Source organism: Globicephala melas, chromosome 2, assembly GCF_963455315.2.
Source record: "Globicephala melas chromosome 2, mGloMel1.2, whole genome shotgun sequence".
NCBI lineage: Eukaryota > Metazoa > Chordata > Mammalia > Artiodactyla > Delphinidae > Globicephala > Globicephala melas.
The window spans coordinates 41381099-41399175 of NC_083315.2; the positions used below are offsets into that span (position 1 = coordinate 41381099).

At 38.5% G+C, this 18077-nt stretch overlaps 1 protein-coding gene across 8 annotated transcripts in view; it reads right to left on the minus strand.

Moving 5' to 3' along the window:
* The window catches only part of AKAP13 (A-kinase anchoring protein 13), a 341436-nt gene that overhangs the window by 162519 nt on the left and 160840 nt on the right, over positions 1–18077 (minus strand). The gene's annotated exons all lie outside the window — the stretch shown is intronic.

The window sequence follows — 18077 nt, forward strand, 5'->3', positions numbered from 1 at the left end:
ATATTACTATATAATAACATATATATATATATGTGTATACAATATACATATATATGTATTCTGCCTCCCAGGCAAAGGTTTAACCCTCTAAGTCTTATGCAAAATTTTGAACCTCATTGCTCTTTGAGGCTCTGCAGCAGAAATTTGGTTTGCACAGTTCCCCAGTAATTCAGGCAAATAACTAACTGTTTCATTCTCTTCATAAGAGGTCATAAATGGGCTAAATGAAAACTGCAGGATTCCTCCCTAAGGATGTTCTTTTGATCAAGATAAAGAGAAGACTGGGATCCTAAAACAGTTAATATTATGCTCACAACCAAATAATGAGGAAATGTAAGGAGGATGGTTTTGCCCTGGTTTTCAAAAAAAGCAAGGCTTATGAAGTGTTTCTCTTAAAATGGGTTATACCATATGCTAAATGCAGTTGCTCATATTGGGAAGGGAAGAACTAATCAATCCAATCCGTGCAAGGGCACTCCAATTTTTGTTAAAGATAGGTGGAGGAAGCACTCTCAAAATTCTCGAAGTCAACTATATAGAGGAAAACTATCAATATTATAATGCCTTATCATACTATACTTGTCAATATAATTATCAAATCCTATTTTGAATGAAGCACTTGGTTCCAAGAACTTTAAGCTATAACTTTAAATTTAAAAGACAAACAACTTTGCTCAACTCACATCATTATAGATACACCTCATATTCAAATAAAGCCGACAAATGCCCAGTATGTAAAAAAGCATTTCTGGGATAGGCCTCAAAACATGAATTCTCTTTACGTGGTTCTAATGAACCAGTACACTGATATGGTATCCCAGAGATTCTGGAAGAAGGTGGAAGGTAGTGTTTGAGATCATTATCATGTTTTAAAATAAAAAATAAAACTAAAGAATTAAGAACTAATAGACATGCCATCCACTGACAAATATGAGAGGGAAACATTACTTCAACTCTCTCTCCAGTGTTCTGTCTACTAAATCATACCTGTCAGTTCTTAACAATTCACCAGAGAATAACTGGAATTTGAAAGCTAAAAATATGCTATAGTGGAAAACCTGTAACAAACTGGAGAGTCATACACTGGCTGAAGGTAACAATTAAGGCTGCTCCAAAAGAAAACTATTATAATTTCCATACTCAAGAGTGACTCCCAAACAGTTGCTTAAAATGAACTTAGCATATGCTATGCTAAATGTTTCATGCATTTACCAAGCTGCTCTACACTGAGCAAAGTGACCTCAAATAGAAAAGTACCTAAACGATACTCACTTAAAAGTTCAACTGAATGACTCAAGAAGTCAATCAGCTCCACCAAGTGAGGGGGAGGCAACGTCTCTGTAAATTCAACTTTGGAGCTTGGGTTGACATTGTCACTAACTCTGCTTAACTGTCTGACAAGGCATTACTGGCATATCTGCTTACTCAGATTACCACTTATAGCCATGCTCCAATTTAAAAAAAAAAAAAGGTATTTGAAAACAAACTTGATTTATACACCACCACTGAGTGTGAACCAAATACAACAAGCTAGGAGGGAACTGTTTGCCAAGGCAGAGGCAATTAAATAGTGATACAGTCCATTCCCAGCAAGATGGAGTTTTCTACCAACCTTGCCACTATTAATTCTCAAACTGCTTCTTTTCTAATATCTAAACCTTGGGAAATTGCCTTCTGTAACCACAAACTATTTATCTCCTACCTCTCCCATGCTCTCCCCTTCCAGAAGAATGTGCTTTTGTTGCCACAAGTGCTAACCCTTCAATCTCCCAATTCATCGTCCCTGTGGATTTTTGTTGCTTCCTAGCCCACCTAGAAACCAAAGACTAGTTAATGCAATTATTCTCCCACTGGCTTGCATGAATATCTGCTGCTATTGACACTCTTCAAACCCATCGTGCCTGTAGGTCTGGGTAAACCCCACCATTCAGCAAGTATTTGTGCCAGTATTCTTGGTGCTGGTGATACAAACGAAAATCCTTGTCCTGTTGAAGCATATATACTTAGCAAGGGAGACAAAAGCAATCAAGATAAATAAAACACCTAGAATTCTGGAAGACAGCAAGTGTGGTGGAGAAAATAAACCAGAGATGAGGGCTGCAATTTGAAATGTGGTGGGTCAGGGAAGGCCTCACCGAGGTGACATTTAAGCCAATGCACTGTCTGCTCTGTATTCAACACTGTATAAAACCTTGGCTGGATCCACTTGGCAAAGTTCTATGACTAAGAATGTTTACTGCAACATTAGGTGTAATAGTACTAAAGACTGGAAACACCCTAACCGAGTCAGTAACTAGAGGGATGTTTGGTAAATTAAAGAACAGATCTACAGACTATTATGGAGCCATTAAATATAACTGAAAAAACAGTTCAATAACATTGAAATCTATATTCAGTGGAATAAGCAAAATAAAAAGAGCAAAAAATATAAGTATAGACAGTAAACTGCACAATAAAAATAGTGTCAAGGTGGCTGGGTTATAGGTTTTCTTCTTCTCTGGGATTTTAATTAATGTCTTGAATAATTTTTTTAAGTTCCTATTCAGCCAGGCCTCGCTGCTGCTCTGTAATGCTTCTTACTCATGTGTGTTAATCCATCCCCACGGGGGTTACCAAAATGTTCTATAATTTCCTCAAAGGCCTAACATTAACCTTGTCTACTTCATTCTCAGGTGACCTTTTCTCCCATCTTAGTGAAAAGCTTGAGGCCATCTAACATGAACTAAACCCATCTTCAATCCACCCAAAAATGCCTGTGCCCGTCTCCTCTAACTTCAGGGCACCTCTCTATGCAGTGGGTTTGCTCTGTTCCACACCCCCGTCCTTAGGTAACTGGCTCAGTAATCACTCCCTGGATGCCTATAGTTTTCCACCTGCTTCTGGACTAGCTCCTTCCCCATCCACCTGCAAGTACCATGAAAACCTCACCAGTAGACACAGCAGAGGCAGGCAAAGGGATTACTGCACAGGCGCCCGCAGCAGCAGCAGCAATCTTTACTCAGCCCTGCAGACCAGCGGTTCTCTCTGAGGAATCCAGCCCCCAGGGGACATCTGACAATGTCTGGAGACATTTTTTGTTGTCACAACTTGGGGATGGGGAGGGGTCCTACAATGCACAGGACAGCTCCCTAGAAGAAAGAATCATCGGGCCCAAACTGCCAGTGGTGCTGGTGTTGAGAAATCCTGCTGTAAACCCCCGAACCCCTTTCTGTCTGCCCTCCTCTTCCTTCCCTTCTACCTCCTTACCAGCCATTTGAACAATTAAAGGCTTTGCGCCTACTCCCTCCCACTGCTACTAAAATTCTGTCTCGGGTTCCACTGACAAAACAAATCTCCAAATCCAATGGCTTTTCTTTGTCTCCACTGTCCTTGAGTTTTGTAGCATCTTAAAATGGTGACCTGATTCTTCTTTTGACATTTATTCTCACTTGACATTCATAAAGAATCATCCTATTCACCCACTGCTTTCTCTGGCTTTTTCTTCTTCTTCTCACATCTTAGATGTGAACAGATGTCAACTTCCTGAACTTGGTCTTCTATTAAATGGTAGGCACTGTGCTAGATGCCAGGGCTACAAGGTTAAATATGATACCTTTCTCAAGAATAATGTAAACACACAGCCTAAGGTCAAACATGAATTACTATTAGATAGCCATAGTTTGGCCTACTGGTGTTACTGTCACCTCCATGGAAACGAAAAGCAGAAACAATCTCATGGGAGTTTTACCCTTATGAGTGTGGCATTTTATGCACTAAATATACCATATTTCATCAAAATTACAATGCTATTACTTGTAAAAGCAACATCATTTTCTGTATTACTAAGAAGGAAAAGAACTGTTGTGAGTTAAATTATGACACAAGTTAGAAAAATTTACATCTTAAAAGAGATAATACAGGGAATTCCCTGGCAGTCCAGGGGTTAGGACTCCTCGCTTTCACTGCCGAGGGCGCAGGTTCGAACCTTGGTTGGGGAACTGAGATACTGCAAGCTGCGTGGTGTGGCCAAAGGAAAAAAAAAAAGAGAGAGAGAGATAACAGAGTATAAATACAGTCAACTGTCCCTCTGAATACTGGTATGGGTGATACAAACAGTTCAAATGAACAAACAGTTCCAACATCAACTGCTTAACTTCATTCGCCTGTGAGTCCCAAGCCTGCAACAAACGGACAGCAGATACAAGTGAAAAGGGCAGCTCAGAGGCTTTAGACAGACTTAAACACCTAAGACACTAGTTTTCAAACTTTTAAGTAGCTGAACAGTTTCAAATAAAGCCACATGCAGAAACAGAGTTGCTCTGGTGATAGGGGCAGTAGAGGGAAGGAAAGGCAAAGCCCAGCCCTCCCTCCAGCCACCATCCCTCCTAGGTGGGTTGTGAGACTGATACTAAACCCAAGGAGTAGCTAAATGTTCTTAATTCCCAAGGTACAGGCTTTCTTTATGTACAACTACCACATTTCCCACTTTAAGGTCATTCTCCTTGTTTAGTCTCCTTTGCACTTGTAGAATAACTACTCCATATTCTCCTGATTGAAGCCCTTTGTATGCTTACAGTTAGTAATTAAGTTGACCCCTCGGCTTTGTATTTCTGCCATGGAGAAGAATATGCCTGGGTATCTAAAATTTACCTTAGAAATACTCACAAAGCTTTTATGTAATCAAATCAAGTCTGGCAGGACAGAAAAGCACATCCATGAATGCACTAGAAATTCTAGTTATTTCAGCTGGTGAATTAAGAGGCACCATAGCCTCAGCTGAGGCTTTTTTAAAAAATGAGTGAAAGGGAAATCTGTAGATGAAGGAGTATAAATGCTGCGGGAAGGTTTACAGAGCTCTCCACGACCTTTCATTTTTCACCCCTATGAGGACACCACCACACTGAACAAAGAAGAGGGTATTTTTACTACCAGTTGTGGCAACTGTGCAGTATAGGCATTATTTCATTACTACGACATCAGATGGTACTGGCGTAGAATTTCTTAGATTGTTACATTCAACCACATCCCAGATCAGACTTCAAGATATAAGGACTGATATTATGATTACTGGAAACTTTCAATCATCCTGTCAGTAAGGCAATTAATATTGCTTCCAACCATTCTCAGGCACCTTGAATTTCATCTGGAGTATCCAGCACAGTTCCAAGTGCAGTCTCCCACCTCTGAGCCCTGAAAGACTTGTTCTGCACCGTAACCTTTTCTTCATTCACCTGTAACCCCCTAAGGAGGAGCAGGACCATACACCTTCTGACTTGCTGGGTCTCACTGCTCTGCTTCATCTCCTGACACATTGTAGGTACTCAAATATTTGTTGGGATTTCACTCCAGGGCAAAAGAGTAGGGATATTCTTTATAAAAATGGTTTGAGATCACTAAGAACTCACTCTCTGTGAGAGGACAGATAACCTAAAGAAGTAATTCTAGTAAGACCCAATGTAGTGGCAGTAATGACTTAAAAGGTCTAGCTGGTAAAGGAGACTAAAAAGTCATGACAACTGAATTCAGTATATGATAAAGATCAGGAGGAAAAAACATTGCTTGAAAGTATATTTTTGGCAGCTGGTGAAAAGTGAATATAAACTATATATTAGATAATCATAATATATTAATGTTATATTACTGATTTTGATAACTGCCCTGTTATAAGAACATGCTGAAATAATTAGGAATAAAGGGGCATGATGTCGGCAACAACTCTCGAAAGAGTTCAGTAAAATTCTATCCATCTATCTACACACACAGATAAAGCAAATAAAACATTAACAATTGGTGGATTTAGGTGAAGGATACACAGTGGTTCACTGTACTATTCTTCAATTTTTTTAAATTAATTAATTAATTTATCTTTGGCTGCATTGAATTTATTCATTGCTGCACGCAGGCTTTCTCTAGTTGTGGCGAGCGGGGGCTACTCTTTGTTGCGGTGCACGGGCTTCTCATTGTGGTGGCTTCTCTTGCTGTGGAGCACGGGCTCTAGGTGCGCAGGCTCAGTAGCTGTGGCACACGGGCTTAGCTGCTCCGCAGCATGTGGGACCTTGCCGGACCAGGGCTCGAACCCGTGTCCCCTGCATTGGCAGGGAGATTCTTAACCACTGTGCCACCAGGGAAGTCCCATTGTACTATTCTCACACCTTTTCTATGAGTTCAAAATTTTTCACAACAAAAAGTTAAATATAAAACATCAATTAAAAGAAAGGCATAGGGTAGTAATTCTTTCACTATTCTATGATTACTATTTACTTCAGGCAGGGAAGAAACTAATATTTGGGTATCTACTAAGAGACAGGCACCCTGATACCCCATATATTTAATCCTCATTCGAGTCTTTCAAAGAAGTGCTATTTCTAGTTCAGAGGAGGGGAAACTGAGACTCAGAAATACTAATTCATTTGCTTAAGATATAACACATACATCAGACTTTGATAAATCTGGCTTCAAATGACAAATTTTACCACTTAGGAGAAGTAAGCATTTGGGCTAGATATGTAGTCTCTTTGAGTATGTATCATAATCTGTAAAAAGACAGTAAGAGTCCCTTTAAAAGTTGCAGTGGTAATTAAAGGGGACAGGAAACAAAGTATCTAATAACGCCTGGCACACAGGAGGCAGTCAGTAAACCTTAGTACTCAAATATATAATGGAGTAACATATCTGGATCCATGTTGGACTGACCCCAAAGCCTGTACTCTCCCCCCACACACACACCCCTAATGCTGCACTGCTTCCAGTGGAAAGGGCTGGTCTTTAATAGAAGCTCATCAGGTGCCACAGCAGGAAGCACTGAGGGTCATCTGAAGGCAGGATGGAGCAAAGAGGCCTTTAGGGGAAACATTTCTTCACGAATTAAAAGAATGTCCACTCCAGGCAGAACATTTTTCAACACACAAGCATTCTCCAATGAAAAGTTCTAAAGTCTGCCCTCTTCTGAGTTTCTCACAGAATGAGCAAATCAACCACAGTCATTCTCCGGTGTCTGGTGAGACTCTGACAAAGTGCAGGACAAATCGCAGAGCCCACATTCTACCTAGCTATTTTCAAAATGAGCACATTCTACTCACTTGAAGGACAGTATCAACTTGGGCATTTATCCCTTCAATCTTTTTCACAAATGACACCCCCAAACTGTTTACCACATTTTCCATAAAACTGACACCAATCAGTACCTACCTTTTCCTAATGGGAGAAAATATTCTACTCACCATAAGAAATCACCACAAATTCATCTAATTATGTTTAATTTAGATTTCCCTAGAGGCTAAATCACCAGGCAATATGAGGGGAAAAGCATGGGTATTGAGGTCTGCGTAGAATCTCATTTATGCCATGATCTGATCTAAGAAAAATTATTTAGCTTCTATGAGCCAGAGGTTTTTTCCATCTGCTTTTTAAAAAGTGGGATAATACTAACTTTCTTACAGAGTTGTTTTAAGGATTAAAAGATATATGGATAGAGACAGCCTTACTATATATATGCCTAGTTAAGTACTCATTAAATATTGGGTTCTATTTCCTTCCACAAGCAAGGGGTACAACATAACCACTCTCTTTTACAGCTAAATTTAATTATTTAACAATGTGTCAAATACTGAGCTGTGTGTTTTACATATCACCTAATTTATTCTTTTAACTATCCTGTGAGGGAAGATACTATTACCCCAATTTGCAGATGAGGAAACTGAAACTGTGAGAAATTTAATAACTTGCCTAACAGTCTGTTAAGCCAGAATTTGGGCTGATATTCTAAACCACCACACAAAACTACCTCTGCTGCCTTTTTTTTTTTAATTTAATTTAATTTATTTTTTTATACAGCAGGTTATTATCCATTTTATATACATCAGTGTATACATGTCAATCCCAATCGCCCAATTCATCACACCACCATCCCCAACCCCCCGCAGCTTTCCCCACTTGGTGTCCATACGTTTGTTCTCTACATCTGTCTCTCAACTTCTGCCCTGCAAGCCGATTCATCTGTACCATTTTTCTAGGTTCCACATATATACGTCTCTGCTGCCTATTTTGCACTAGAAAATGCAGACCAATGAAACAAACTAAATATTTTTAACATATGGACTTTGGAGGATTAAGTTTTGGAGATGCAAGTTCTAGATTGTTGTGCATTGTGGACATGGGTATAGTTTGTGGTCCACGGCTTTTGTGGTCATTCTTCTCTGTTCCTTTTCACTCTGAGGGGCTACTTGGGCTCTCTTACTCTATGGTTCCATGACTTTTGGAATACCTTGCTCCTCTAACAGTCGAAGTTCTCTATTTTCTAGCTTCACCTTATTACACTGCTTTCAAATCCTGAAAAATAATTTTTTTTTTTTTTTTTTGGCGGTACGTGGGCCTCTCACTGTTGTGGCCTCTCCCGTTGCGGAGCACAGGCTCCGGACGCGCAGGCTCAGCGGCCATGGCTCACAGGCCCAGCCGCTCCGCGGCATGTGGGTTCTTCCTGGGCCGGGGCACGAACCTGTGTCCCCTGCATCGGCAGGCGGACTCTCAGCCACTGCGCCACCAGGGAAGCCCCCTGAAAAATAATTTTTAATACCTACCATGATACTAGTTATATTTACATCAATATCTAATATACCAACATTCACAGGGTAAGTAAAAATTAGTCAAGTTTATACTAGATTAACATCTAAATATTTATTGATGTGATCAAGCTACTTATTTGTTGACTGTTCTTACTTAATCAGATTTAAGCCACCAACCTAATTCAACAAACTCTCAGGAATTAATTTTCAGATGCAATGTTAAGTCTAATTTTCCCACTAAAGCAAAGTTCTTAATCTTAACTGCATTTTAGAATTACCTGGAGAGCTTTTAAAAATCCTCATGTCCAGATCACACCTCACACGAACTAAATAAAAATCTCTGGAGGAGGCACTGAGGTATCAATATTTTTTAAAGGTTCCCAGGAGATTCTAACGTATAATTAGAATCCCCATGTGATTCTAATGTGCAGCTAAGGTTGTAAAACACCACATTAAAGTAACCTACAGGTCCCAATTCATTTACATAAGTATAGCTAAGGCTAGCAAGACTGCAATGAATACTAGAGTTGTTAATATATCCTTTGACCTAATTATACAGTTCCCTGGAATTTATCCTATATAAATAATTTAACAGAAATAAAAATCAGTAAGTAAAAAATGAGGCTCACTGCAGCATTCATTAGTTAATTTCTGGGTTTTTTAAGATTAAAATTAACATTCAATGTTAAATGGTTTAAATACTCATGATAAACAAAATATTTTAGATCGCCTAAAAGATAATTATAAAGACCAGAGAAATAGATTAAGAGGATGAAACAGTGAAAAAGTATCAGAATACAAAACAGAATATCAGCTGCAACTATTTAAGCAATTCCATGCAATGTGGGACGTAATATCTGATAATAAAATAAACCTGTCTTCTGGTGGCAGCATTATGAATAATTTTGTTATGTAAACGTAATTGTTTAAAAAAATGCAATTCTTCCCTCCCTGTTATCTTTCTTGCTTCTGGCCTAAGTCAAAGACAGAGGCAGCTTAGTGCAGGCATTGTCGAGAGTTGCATCAAGGGAACATGGAGATATAAACCACAACACAGGGACTTCCCTGGTGGTCCAGTGGTTAAGAATCCACCTTCCGATGCAGGGGACACAGGTTCGATCCCCGGTTGGGGAACTAAGTTCCCACATGCTGCAGGGCAACTAAGCCCCCACGCCACAACTACAGAGCCCATGCACTCTGGAGCCTGCGGCCCACAACCAGAGAGCCTGTGAGCTGCAACTACTGAGTCCGCGCACTGTGGAGCCCGCGTGCCACAACTAGAGAGGCTATGCACTCTGGAGCCCACGTGCCACAGCTAGAGAACCCGTGTGCCGCAACTACTGAGCCTGTGTGTTGTGGAGCCTGCGTGCCACAACTAGAGAGCCTGTATGTCGCAACTACTGAGCCCAAGTGCCGTAACTACGAGCCCACATACCACAACTACTGAGCCCGCATGCCACAACTGGAGAGAAGCCAACGCACCACAACTAGAGAGAAGCCCATGCACTGCAATGAAAGATCCTGCGTGCTGCAACTAAGACCTGACACAGCCAAGAATAAATAAATATTTAAAAACAAAAAAAACCACAACCCAGAAGTCTCAGCTTGGACTCTGATACAGTTACATTTAATTCATCCCCAGAACAACACCAGGCACTTCAAACAGATCTTCAGCTAAGAAGCAACCCAGATGGATCAATTTCTACTCACTCAGTAATGCATCCTCTCTTTCTCAGCCCCCTCACTTCCCAGATGACTTTAGGTCAGCTAAATGATGGAGATTTCTATTTAAATATTACTGGGTTTATCCTTATATAAAGATAGATTGATCTCTCATAGAACTTATGATTCTCTGCCTATTCCATGACAGTTATTGGCTTAATACCTACTTATGTATGTCCTTTGCCTACAAAGTGCCTGATGTTACTTAATAAGAGTGAGAAACACAGGCACGTGGGAATTATTTTGAAAGGGAGAACATCACTGTTGACTAAAATTAAATTCTAGGTTGGGAAAAGAGACAGAAATGCTTACAAAATAGTCTGAAACTTGGGAAGAAAAATAGAACTGTATGAAGTAACTTCAGACAGATGACAGAAAACAAATCAGGAAGAAAAATCCAATATCCAACTATTAGAAGAGAGGTAATATGTCTTTAAAATGTTAGTTTCTTCTTCTTTAGCTTTCTCATGGAGCAAACACACAAACAAAATCAAACAGCAACCCTATATGTTTACCGATTTAAATAACTTATTCATAATAGAGGGAAAGGAACGCACATCCATTTTTTCCAATCTTATTTCTGACAAGCACTTGAAACTCAATATGATAGAAAGACTAAGAGCTAAATATGAATCCCAAACTCCAATGTAATGGTGACCATTAAAATCAGTTGAGTAACAGGCTTCCAACAGTGAAGATTCCATGATTCTATAGATAAGCTATTTGTTCTACTTATAGAAACTGATAACTTTAATACAAGTCATCACTCTGTAAACTAGCTTTTCCAGTTCAGGAAAAAGAAAAAGAATTTTTGTTCATTAATCTGGGCAGGACTCTTATCTTCAGGCATGAAGTTCATTTGACTTTATAGCAGGTTACTGTCATTAAAATTTAAGAAAAGAACCCATACTTAAGTCCAATAAGCTTCTAATGATCGTGTGTATTTTTATAAACCCCACTGCCCTTATTCAACACTTTTCATAATTCAATTGATGAAATGGATTAATCTTACTTAGAAGCAGTTAGATAAGTAAAATAAGTCAAAATAAAGACTAGTCACAGACAGATGTGACTTTTTTTCAGGTCTCCTCTAAGTTGCTACTTTTGCAGAAACCATAAAACATTGATCTACTCTCCCTGATTACAGAACTATACAATAAGTAGATTAAATGTGTCAGATGAGAACTTCTCAAACTATGAATTTCCAATTCATCACAGAAGTAAAAATTCTAAAAATTACTAGAAAAACAAAATTTACAAGATAAAAAACTTATGCCCAAAGTTTTAATAGATTCAGTAGACATATAATTACTCTGTCAAATTACTATTAAAAGTTTCTAAACACATACAGTACTCTCATTATACATTATACTGATCTCATCATGGACCAGTGACAAAGAGTTGGCAGATCAGCCCTGATCCAGGGCCTCCCTCATTTTGAACAGCAGTGTGTTATACGACAGAGATCCCTCCAGACTGCGAGGAACCATATTTTACATTCTTAACATCTAGAGACCCTGGAGAGAAGTGGCAACAGAAAGGAAAGTCATGGCATAGACTGGAATATGGAATGTGGTACCAGCTACGGACCCACTGGACAAGTTTCCTTTTGTCCCAAGGTATACTTCACATTGTCCTGGAAAAGCTGAAAACTAACTCAATAATATTCAAGAGTATTTTAAAAGTTCAATCCCAAACAGTGTTTATAATTATTATTTTTAGAAAATCAAAAGCACCTAAAAAATCCACTTTAACAGACACGTCACCAAGAACTTCTGCAATTTACTGACATGATTTCCTTTAACCAAATGTGAAATACCAGGAAACTAATCACTGTACATAATAAAAATGATACAGTTGACCCTTGAACAACACAAGTTTGAACTGCACAGGTCCCACATATACATGGATATTTTTCAATAAAGACGTATAGTACTACACAATCTGCGGCTGCTTGAATTTGAGGCTGCGCAACTGCAGATATGGATGGCCAACGATGGCACCTGAGCATCCATGGATTTTGGTATCAGTGGCAGGTCCTGGAACCAACCCCCCATGGATACTGAGGGACTACTGTACACTGTAAAGCAGTACCCAGCTTTTCAGAGCTCTTTCATTATAAATACCATTTTTAATATTCCAAGTGATAAGGCTGATGTTCTGCGTGTAGACGAAGAACAAAGTTCGGGTAAACCAACCAAGGTTTCACAGAGCTAAGGGCTGAATGAAGGTTAAAATACAATTTTTTAAATTCATTCCAAGCAATCTATTCCTAAGCAATTTAGTATAGTAACTTATGCGGATTAATGAGCTAAAAGAAAAGCTACAAGCTAAATGTTTCTTTAGATTACCCTTAAAAAAGGTACTAAGAAGTATCCTACTGAACACCTGTATCTTAACAAACTCATTTTCATATTAGCACATATTCTCTAAAATGGTATATGTATAAAAAAACCCTAGAAGATATTTACAGCATAAACATATAGAGAATTTTAACTTACTCTGTACAAGTTTAAAATGAAAATCTAAATCCTATTAAATAGGAGGGAACTGGGTTACACATGTGGCAATTACAAAAACACTATTTCTCAGTATATGAAAAGCTCTGTATGAATACTTGTTTTCAAATGTTCATATACATATTTTTCTATTGCTAAATAAAATGTTACCAAAAGTCCATTGAAAAGATGGTATGCCACTGTATTACAAATGCATTCTACCAGGAATTTGGTCTTCTCTGTTCTTAAGTTCATATTTCAAGATATTTAAAAAAAACATATTTTCAGAAAATGAATAGTCTAGGTTATGTATTTTTTCATTTATTCATTCAAACATTCAACAAACATTCATGCAGTATCTTTTATGTTCCTAGGTACAAGAAATATATTGATGAATAAATAAGACAGCCAAGCTTCCTACCATAATGGAACTTATAGTATAGAGGGGTATGATTATAGTTAGAGGTAAGTGCTTTAAAGAAAATAAAACAAGGTGTTTAGCACAGAAAATTCCCTGGAGTGGAGACAGTGGCTTCTGAAGATAGGTGTCAGGAAAATCTTTCAGGAGATAAGGCAATTGATCTGAATCATACAAAAGAGCCAGCATGTGGAGTTTACTGGGACAGAATGTATCAGGCAAAGGGTACAGCAAGTACAAAGAGCCTGAGGTAGCAACCAGCTGGCCAGTGCAGCTGGGGCCAGTGTAGCTGTGCAGTGAAAGCAAAGGAAATAAAGAGAATATTATGAAATGAGGTCTGAGAGTTGTACAGAGTTTGGATCTCATGGAGCTTTGCAGATCATGTAGGAACCAGAATTTTATTTTGAATGAGGTGAGAACATATTAGAAGGAGGAAGTCAAAGGAGAAAAAAAGCAAAGAATGAAGCCAGCAATACTAGTACAATTAGTATGGTACCAGGTGTATATTACTGACTTTTAATCCTTACAACCAATTTGAGGCAGGGGTCAGTGTATTTCCATTTTTCATGTGAGGACACTTAGGCTTAAGGAACAGCTTGCCCCAGTTCACAGTTAGTAAGTGAAAAGGCCAGAACTTGTACCCAGATCTAATTCTAAAACTTCTGTACCTCTTTACACTATCCACAGTAATACTTACCCTCTAATAGTTTCAAACTATGAGCACATATTCAAATTATGCAAATTCTAAGTCTGATATAATATTTATCAGAAGCTAATCAGGTATATTGGGTTTTCTGTTATAAATTTTATAATATCTACAGCAAATTTTCAACTGTAGAAAAACACAAATCAAGACGCCATTCCTCAGAGAGAGGATTACATCATCCAAACTGAGTATCCATAGCTGGCCCAAAACCTCAAGGTTTATGTATGTGGTACAACAAAATTCAATAAGCTCAGAATGAATTCCAACTTATTTCCCAGCATTCCGGTTGTTATGCAACAGTCAACAACCAATCAACCTCTGCCTTCTTACCTTGTCTAGCACGTTGCAACTCAAGAAGAAAGTTCAGTATGATGCTAACGTAAATGTAAAACCCTGTCAAATCAACTGCAGAGAAAAACATTTTTCCGGTACTAGTCATTCAGGCGGAAGCTCAAAGGTACTTGCTAAGATACAGCAAAAAGCCAGATCAAATGGCAGAGAATAAACAATGAAGGTCAACAATGCAACAGTCTGGAAGCTGATACTCACTTATGGCTGCCCAAGCACCACGAGTATCGCAAGCCCATCCTATTTGGGTCCTGGCTTTAACAGCAGAGGAAACCCAGCAGGCATGTTTTGCTCAGTCTACTTCTGACAGGAACTGCAGCATCTAGTTCCTTATTTGAGGGTTACAGCAATATCGTCGATGAAACCACATCACCCTAACAGTGCCAAACCTCAAGGAGTCCTACAGAATCAACCACAGCTCCACTGAGATGGAGTGGGAGAGGCTAAATGCCAGAAAAGGGGGAGGGAGGGGAGGGAGGGGAGGGAGGGGGAGGGAGGGGAGGGAGGGGAGGGAGGGGGAGGGAGGGGGAGGGAGGGGGAGGGAGGGGGAGGGAGGGGAGGGAGGGGGAGGGAGGGGAGGGAGGGGGAGGGGAATCACTGATCCACCTCAAAATGAATAGGAGGCTACTACCTTAGGCGTCAGTAGGGAACTCACTGCTAGACTAGTTATGCATTCACAAACACGCAGATTCACTAGAAATTTTGGCACTGATACTCTGTTTTTGTCCTCCCTCCTTCCTTTTTGACATAGTACTGCCACTCTGCCCTTAACAGCTAGAATGGGAAGAGCGCAAAGGAAAAAGAACACATAATTTGAACAAACTACTGTGCATCAGCAATTTGGTACAAATTCTATGCTGTTAAATAATTTATAACAAAAGTTTTATAAGGCAATGGTTAGAACACAAGCTGGAAAGTTGGACAGACTTGGTTTGACTCCTTACTGTGACGTTAACCCTGTGGGATCTTGGACTATTTACCCAAATTTCTCTGCAGCTCAATTTCCTCATCTGTAAAGTGGGAGTGACTAGGTTTGCTGTGAGGTCAAATGACCTCGAATGTAAAGTGTTACCAGCATAACGTTTGGCTCTCCCAAAGTGCTCAATAAATTGTGACTATATGGGTGAGTTTGACCAGGAAAAAATACATCAGAAACTAGATGGTGGTGCAAAGAGATGTCATATTCATGTAAAGCTGAGTGACTTTCCAATGACTCTTCATTCCTAGCTCTCCAAATAAAGGGACATGCTAAAGCTCCTAACAACTTTATAAGCATGTTCTCATTTAATCCTAACAGACCTATGAGGTTCATGCTATCATTTCCCATTTTACAGATGAGGAAACTAAGGCTCACAGATGACAAGCAATAGGGATGCACTAAAGTTCAGCTCTGCCATTTTTTTTGAATTTTTATTTTTGGCTGTGTGGACTCTCTAGTTGTGGTGCGTGGGCTTAGATGCCCGGCATGTGGGACCTTAGTTCCCCAACCAGGGACTGAACCCGCGTCCCCTGCACTGGAAGGTGGATTCTTAACCACTGGACCACCAGGGAAGTCCAGCTTTGCCATTTTTAAGGCCAAACAATTGAATGTCTACCAAACATGTATGTGATCAACGATCAAGTACATAATTTAAAGTGCACATCTCCTCATCTGCTTTTGACGCAAAAATTCTAATGACCACTTAAAGCATAAATGTGTATTTACTATAAGAGTAAAACACTACAATAATTAGTGTTTGTGAAAATTGTTAATGCTATGCACAATACAAGAGTATTTCAAATGATTAAATTAATAGAGAAATAGCTTGACAGTTAATATAATTAAGAGAGTGCAATGGCTAGATAACTTTACAAAGATCATTTACCTTTTCTGAGCCACAACTGTTTATAACAATTTAAATGACAGAAGAATTACAGAATTATAGATATTATATTATATTAAAAAAATCCTAATTCTGATTAACTTTTTGTTAACTCATTCATAACATTAAATAAACATTCACTAGAATAAATGTTTTAAGTTGTACATATCTCTTTCCATTTAAGCCAAGTGTCCTTCAAGGGAAAATTCTATTTGTAAATTAGTCATATCTTAAAAAAAAAAAAATTAAAAGCAGAATGTCAACACTGCCACCTCCAAATTTACAAGGAGAAATGGCCAAAACCATGTATAACAACTAAGACAAATCATCCTCAATCCAGATATAAATGTATGAAGAAATGTATTAGAAAAAAATGAGGTACCTCAAATATGTTTTGGTTTTGCTAACCAAATACTTCAAGGATATAACAATATACAGCCGTGCCTCAGTATCCGCAGGGGATTTGTTCCAAGACCCCCCACGTATACCTAAATCTGTGGATGCTCAAGTTCTTTATATAAAATGGCATAGTATGTAGTTATAAGTGTATATGGACACTAAACATTTGAACAAAACCTTGTCAAAATGATTGTTTTACAGTGTTAAACAAGTTCAGCAGCTCAAGTACCTTTGAGATTCAATAAATCAAGAATCCTAAGTACAAAATTCTGGAAAATTCTGAAAAAAAAAAAGTTCTGGAAAAACTCCCCTGAATTATAATCTCTATCACCCACCTGCTCAGAGGTACTAATGCTCCAGCAGAAAGTGAGTGTGCTGTTAATGAATCGAGAGCAATCTAGAAGCTGGTAATGCTGAGAAATTATTGTTCTTCCACTATAAACTTTTAAAATAAGACTATTAAATCTTAATAAACATACAGAATTACATTTTATACTATTCCATATTTATTCCTGTACGACACAACTTCATTCTACACTGGTGATATTCAGCTTTGGTCACATATTGATTTTAGCCAAAATGTTTATTCAACAACCCTTATTTTTTTCCTTGCTTAAAAATCATTTTTATTTTTGTTAATAATAAATGCAGGTAAAAATTTCAAGTCATTCTTTCTATTGGTATGCCTTGAAGGAAATTTCAAAATTGATCAAATAATGTGTAATATACTAAAGGTTTGTATTTTTTAGAGGGTAGAAGGTGCCAACTGATCCTTCATTTTTCTCACATACACCTATCAACCTATCAACGTGAACTCCAGGTTCACGTTTACTTCCACCTGGGTCTGTAGTGAAGTCAGAAATACTTTCAAAAATCACATGCTGTTGCCATAGAGAATTTGTTACCACAGGTTAAGCTGTGTAACTTCATAACTCTGAAGAAAACCTCTGAGGCCTAAATGTTACACCAAGAACAAACATAGGCTGGGGCCATTTGCGCGCATACAGCAGGGAGAAAAAAGAAGTGTACGGTAGGAACCACAAGACATATGAAATGGCTTTGTTATTCCAACCAACTTCCAATACCCACGCATCTTCTTAGAAAGCCCAAGACAGTGTAAAAGGCCATGGGTTTTGGATTTGCAACCTGGTTCAAATTACTGCTCCGTAACTAACCAGCTATGGTGATCACCTTGTGATCTGAAGATAATATGCCCACCCCCAAAGGGTCTGGGAGAGGAGAAAACGTGAGAATTTGCACAAAATGCCTAACGCAAATACAATGAATGGTAACTAGCGTAATTGTTAAATACATACAAACATTATTCTCAGAAAGTACATTTTGCAATTTTCCAGCAGGTTGCCAGATAGGGCAATCCTGAGATTAGTAGTTGAATGCTTTAAAAAAACTATGAAATGTCAAAATTCTTAAAATGCTTCAGTGAGAAATTTACCAAAAAAAGGGGGAAAAAAAGTCACTCAAAGTCAGATCTATGAATCACTGTCATTAAATTAGTTTGGTTATAAGTCTGACAATGTTACCAAACATGCCTCCTCACAAAATTCTATTAAAAGAGTTTAAAAA